This window comes from Pseudorca crassidens, chromosome X, assembly GCF_039906515.1.
Source record: "Pseudorca crassidens isolate mPseCra1 chromosome X, mPseCra1.hap1, whole genome shotgun sequence".
In the NCBI taxonomy this organism is placed as follows: Eukaryota; Metazoa; Chordata; class Mammalia; order Artiodactyla; family Delphinidae; genus Pseudorca; species Pseudorca crassidens.
In genome coordinates, this window is record NC_090317.1 from 29565951 (window position 1) to 29571935 (window position 5985).

At 45.7% G+C, this 5985-nt stretch overlaps 1 non-coding gene across 1 annotated transcript; it reads left to right on the top strand.

The window, feature by feature from the left end:
• Positions 1-872: 872 nt before the first annotated feature.
• On the top strand, positions 873-1017 carry LOC137217693 (small Cajal body-specific RNA 20). The gene has a single exon (XR_010940195.1). It is a non-coding gene; the product is annotated as a small Cajal body-specific RNA 20 (non-coding RNA).
• The last annotated feature ends 4968 nt before the right edge of the window (positions 1018-5985 follow it).

Here is a 5985-nt window from a genome sequence, read left to right on the forward strand (position 1 = left end):
AACTCCATTAAGAGACCACTACGTAAACCCAGGAGAAGCAAGCCACCAAAACTTCAGTTTCTCTTTTCCTCTGAGCTTGCTTTGCCTGCTTGAGAAAGCAGAGGCCTGCGCCTCCCAAGCCCTGGCCAGACCTGACTGTGAGCCCAGCCCGTGGCCTTAGGCCGCCAGCACTGCTTTCCAGACCCCACCACCAGCTCTGCAGCCCGTGTCCATCACTGCCCTCACACACGCTCTCTGCAGCAAAGCTAGTGAACCCGTCCTGATTCTTCTGTTTCTCTCTTTCTTTCTTTTCTTCTTCTTTCCCCCCACAAATACTCCTTGGATTTAACTTAGGCTTTTCTATAGTCTCAAATAATCACTCCTGATCCTTTGACTCACAAACTAGTCATCACTGGAAGAGCATATGTATTTCACCTTACCACAGGTAAGAATCCTGCCTGAACTAAGAGTCATCCTCCACTGCCAACAAATTCCACACACCCCATCTCTTCGTAACAGTACCACGAAAAGGAAGAAAAGCCTCAGGTGTCAGAAATTCCTCAAGAGACTATTCATGAATGCATTCGGTAGTCTCAAAACTTTGAACGTGTGAGGAATCCTCACGGCGTACGTTCCACTCTGTATAACTCTTGCCTAACTTCCACCTTTCTCAGGTCGGTGGAACTTTGTTTGAAATTGTTGTTTTAGTTTGTTTTGTTCTTTAGACATATGTCAAAGGTTGCAACTCGCCCTCCCACCTCCACTATAATGCAAAACCTACTATGTTAGCAACGCTTTCAGGCTGGCATAGCAAAGAATTCCAGAAAATGAGGATTTAGGGCTGCCACTCTCTCCACTACTTTACCAAACACTTAGAAACTCCAGCAGGAGAGGGCCTCTCTCCCATGGGGCTGTGTGTGTCGGGGGGAGGGGACCTCTTCTCCTCAGCCCTTGGGCTGGAAGCGCAGATCAGCCCTGGGGGATCCCTGTCGGGGCTGCCATGAGCTGGGCACCCTTGTTTTCCTACCTCAGACGTTTGTAGTTGCTGGGAGCCCCTACTTGGTCTACACCAGGCTGGGCCTTACGTGGCAGCACTGGGCACGGGGCCTCTGGCTTTCTTTCCCAGGACACTGCCAGGCTCTCATGGGCTGATCCTGGCCTAGGCTGTCCCCAGGCAAGGACGTATGCACCCGCAACAAGTGATCACCTACTGTACAGACACCCGCCAGTGAGGGGGCCTCTCACCTCCTGCCCTCCTAGACGCACCTGCTTGTTCCCAGCGGATGTCACCTGGAACGGGGTCCAGGCACGGAGGCTGTTGTACAAGGGCTTCTGAGGCCACCTCAGTTGGGGGGAAGCTCACCGTTTTCCCCGCCTGGACTGACCTGGGCGCCAGCCAGGCCGCTCCAGCCCTCAGCCCCCAGCTGTGTCTCCTGCACAGGGTCCCGTGCAGGATTGTGAGGCGGGGGTGGCGAGGAAGAGCCCTGAGTGAGTGCTGGAGAAGAAGGGCACCCCGGGCGTCAGGGCAAGGAAGCCAGACCTGCCCCTCAGCACACTGGCAGCAGCTCAAGCCCTGCCCTAGGCAGCGAGCTGCCTCCAGTGGGACAGCTCGGGGACCCAAAGCCTATGAGCTGTGCCACCCAGCCCGGGCCCTCGCCTCTGGAAAGTGTTCGACATTCAAGTGCCTCCTTCATCTGCTGACAAAATGGTGTTTTACAAAAGTTCTAAAAGATTCTAAAGTCCTAAAAGTATTTTCTTCGCTAACCAAAGTTCTGAGAGCATCTTATTTTGTTCTGAAAGCAAGAAACCACTCTCTGTGGAAAAGATAACAAAAGAACAGCTGCGGGAGGAGCAGACTTGGACTCTACGCTCTCCCCTCCGCATCAGCGTCAGCGTAACGAAACATACATCAGTTGCTCGTCTGTTGTGTTCTGAGTGTGAATTATCCCCTCACTCCGATGCCTAAGTATTCATATATTCACTCCTTATGCAAAGCATTTATGCCTGGTTTTAAATAATTTAATATAGTTGGGCTCCTCGGTGCATTAATTTGAATAATTGCCACTTCAGACTTAACCTCAGTGTGACTCCACACAGAAGTGGTACCTAAAGGATGCCAGTGTTAGAAGGAATTGAACGTGTGTGTGTAGAATTCAGAGACATATAATATATAAGTTTATATAGGTAGAGTCTAAACAAAGATATATATAGATATATGTATATATATATACACACACACATATATGTATATATATATACACACACATATATATATCTGTTTGTATATATATGTATACACCTTTGTGTAAACTATACCTATATACATATATTTGATTATGGATCTCTATCCATCTACTCAAGCACATATGAAGTCAATTCCTCAAGAATAGGTTCTTACGGGACTAAAGACGCAGACCTACTAGAGAATGGACTTGAGGATACGGGGAGGGGGAAGGGTAAGCTGGGACAAAGTGAGAGAGTGGCATGGACATATACACACTACCAAATGTAAAATAGATAGCTAGTGCGAAGCAGCCGCATAGCACAGGGAGATCAGCTCGGTGCTTTGTGACTGCCTGGAGGGGTGGGGTAGGGAGGGTGGGAGGGAGGGAGATGCGAGAGGGAGGAGATATGGGGATATATGTATATGTATAACTGATTCGCTTCGTCATAAAGCAGAAACTAACACACCATTGTAAAGCAATTATACTCCAATAAAAACGTTAAAAAAAAGTGTACAAGGCAAAAAAAAAAAAGAATAGGTCCTTAAAAGGTGTACAAACATTTTAAGTTCATTGTCTGTATGCCTTCTTCATATTCATTTGCATCAACATTTATGTAATTGCTGCCCAGGGCCTGGGAAACCAGGCTACAAAGGCTTTGCCCCTGCACGCCATCAGCTATTGAGCTAAGTGGTGGGTATAGTTACTGTCTGTGAAGTTTTGGTGTCCTAGAAATTAAACCTTTGAGTGCCAAGATAATCTAGCATGAATTCAAATTACACAAAGAGCAGGACTCTGCACACTATCTACAGTATGTGGAATATAGTACTTGTAAAAGAAATTATAGGATAAGAAACTGAAAAGGTAGTTTTCATTATCACCCTTGCATGTTAGACAAGGTTATAGTTCAGTTTAATTTGTTTTAGTTTTGCTTTCTTCATCATCTCCATGTAAATTACAATGATAATCTGTTACTTTTGTTCTTGAGTGTTTCTTTGGGGAAGGCAAAGAAGAACTCCCACGCACACCTGAGTCATCTTTCAGTCCACTTCTTCAAGTATGCTTCCAGATTTGTATTGAAAGTAACATCTACCTTCTTTGAACTCCCATATTATTGCTTTGTTACTCACCTGTGGCATTTGTCTTGTTCCAGAATATATGTGACTTTAACTCATGTATTTTCTTTCTCTCCATGACTTGCTTATGTCTTTCTTTGGCCCTCATTTATAGTACATGGACAATGAATTAAAAAATTATACACACACACAGACACATACACACACTAATGATAGGGAGGAAAAGGATGATAACTACGAAGAAGGAGAGAGAAACAGGAGAGAAGAGCCTTTGCAATTCAGACTTCCAGGGCAGCTCCACACACAGTGCTTCAGACACAGAGGAGAGCACGTTGCTGATCTGTTTCTCCACCCCCATGCAAGGCCACCAGCTAAGTGCTAGAGCCTTTCTGGGAAGATCTTTGCTACCTCAGAGTCTGTCGCTCAGGACTGCCAGATGGGCTGGGAGGAAAATAAGAGAATGGAGCCAACACTGGACAAGCTCAGCTAGTAAAAGTCCCCAGGCTCACTGGCCTTAGTCAAGGCCATCCACCCTTCTTCTATATTCACTTTCAACCAATCAACAAGTCCTTACTGAATGCCTGCTACGTACACAGCACTGCTCTGGGGTACTGCATGCGGAATGCTAAGAAGTGTGTCAAGTGCCAGATTACACCGTAACTGAGAAGTCACAAAATACACATACGTATACATACATATTACATTCGCCCATGGACACACACACACACATACATACACCATTCATGCTTCCACACATTTAAGACTGACTCGCAATGCAAGCAATGTGTGATAGGGATCCAATGAATTGGTCCCATTTCAAGAGCAGTAAGAGCTCAGAAGATGAGAGTACTGTGGCTTCCTCCAAGAGATGGGGATTGAGCTAGAACTTGAAAAATCTGAGTGTTGACAGGAATCAGCACATTGCATTTCTTTTACCATCGAGTAGACTAAAAGCAAATAGCTTGGGCTTCCCTGGTGGCACGGTGGTTAAGAATCTGCCTGCCAGTGCAGGGGTCACGGGTTCAAACCCTGGTCCAGGAAGATCCCACATGCCGCGGAGAAAATAAGCCCCTGCGCCACAACGACTGAGCCTGCGCTCTAGAGCCCGCGTGCCACAACTACTGAAGCCCGCATGCCTAGAGCCCATGCTCCGCAACAAGAAAATCCACCGCAGTGAGAAGCCCGTGCATCACAACGAAGAGTAGCCCCCGCTCGCGGCAACTGGAGAAAGCCCGTGCGCAGCAACGAAAACCCAACTCAGCCAAAAATAAATAAAATTAAACGTTAAAAAAAAAAAAAGACCGGTGTTTGCCAAGGGGGAAGGTGGGGTGGGACAGGGATGGATTGGGAGTTTGCGATTAGCAGATGCAAGCTAGTATATATAAAATGGATAAACAACAAGGTCCTACTGTATAGCACAGGGAACTATATTCAATATCCTATGATAAACCATAATGGAAAAGAATATGAAAAAGAATGTGTATATATATATATATATATATATGTATAACTGAGTCACTCTGCTGTACAGCAGTAATCAACAAAGCATTATAATTCAACTATACTTCAATAAAAATAAACCATTACATAAATCACCCCTTATGTTTATACACAATTAAAGTTAATAGAGTATCTTTCCATACTTCATTCTGACTTCATAAGAATTCCGTGAGATGATTATCTTTATTTTAGCAAATAGTAGTAGTAAGAGTAATAGTTGTTTATAGTTCGGGAAACTAAGGCTCAGGGACAGTAAGGCTTGTCAGTGTCGTGTAGTGAGAATTCAGGGCCAAAGCTCTTGCTATGAGCAGGAAAGTAGAAGTGCCCTAAAACCAGATGCATATGCTGCAACTCCAGAGACTGCTTCCGTTACTCAATTCCTTGGTCTTTCCGATTATTATCATTAGTTATTATTTATTCTTCTTATTATTTTGGGTGGGAGGGGGTGGTTAGGGGCATTGTGTCCCACTTTTTCTGATGAAAAGTGCACACACTATTCTAATGCCACCATACACACGGAACTTTACATTCAAATTCAAGGGGACTCCCAATCCCGCTGACAGCCAGCTGTGGCCTCCAAGTAAGCCCTCCGGATCTGTACCTTGTTCCGCAGGCCCAGTAACTGCAATGAACTGAACCAAGAGCCAGCCTAGAGATTCCCTTCCTATAAACACATCCTAAAACACTGCTTTCATTAAGGCACTCCCCCGGCACAAAACTCTTACAGTTTTCCATGATCCCAAATGCAGACATTCTAACTCCTTCCACAAATTGGACCCCAACCTAACTTTTAAACTTTAGTTCCCACCCAGTACAGAGTTGTCTCCAGGCTCCCCCTCCAGCTCCCTCTCAAGGTCAGCACCTCATATGCATTCATTCTCCTGGCCATCCTGTTTGGGTTGGTGTTCCCTAAGCCAAGCTTTACACTTGATCACTCCTGGGGCTGCTCATACTACCTCCCTGAACTGAAGTTCCATGCACAGCCTGCTTAGCATTTACCAAAATTTGACTCACTCTGTGAGGTGTAAGGGAAACCCCACCACCCTGCAAAAAAAGCCAAATCTGCTTCTATCACGGGCTGCTAAGAACAAAGTCTCTTCAACGGTTTGAATCCTGGCCCTCTTCCACTGACCTATGTAACCTTAGGGAAGTCACTGGACCTCTCCGAGCCTCCACTTCTTCCCTTAGGAACTAAAGAGAGTGATGGC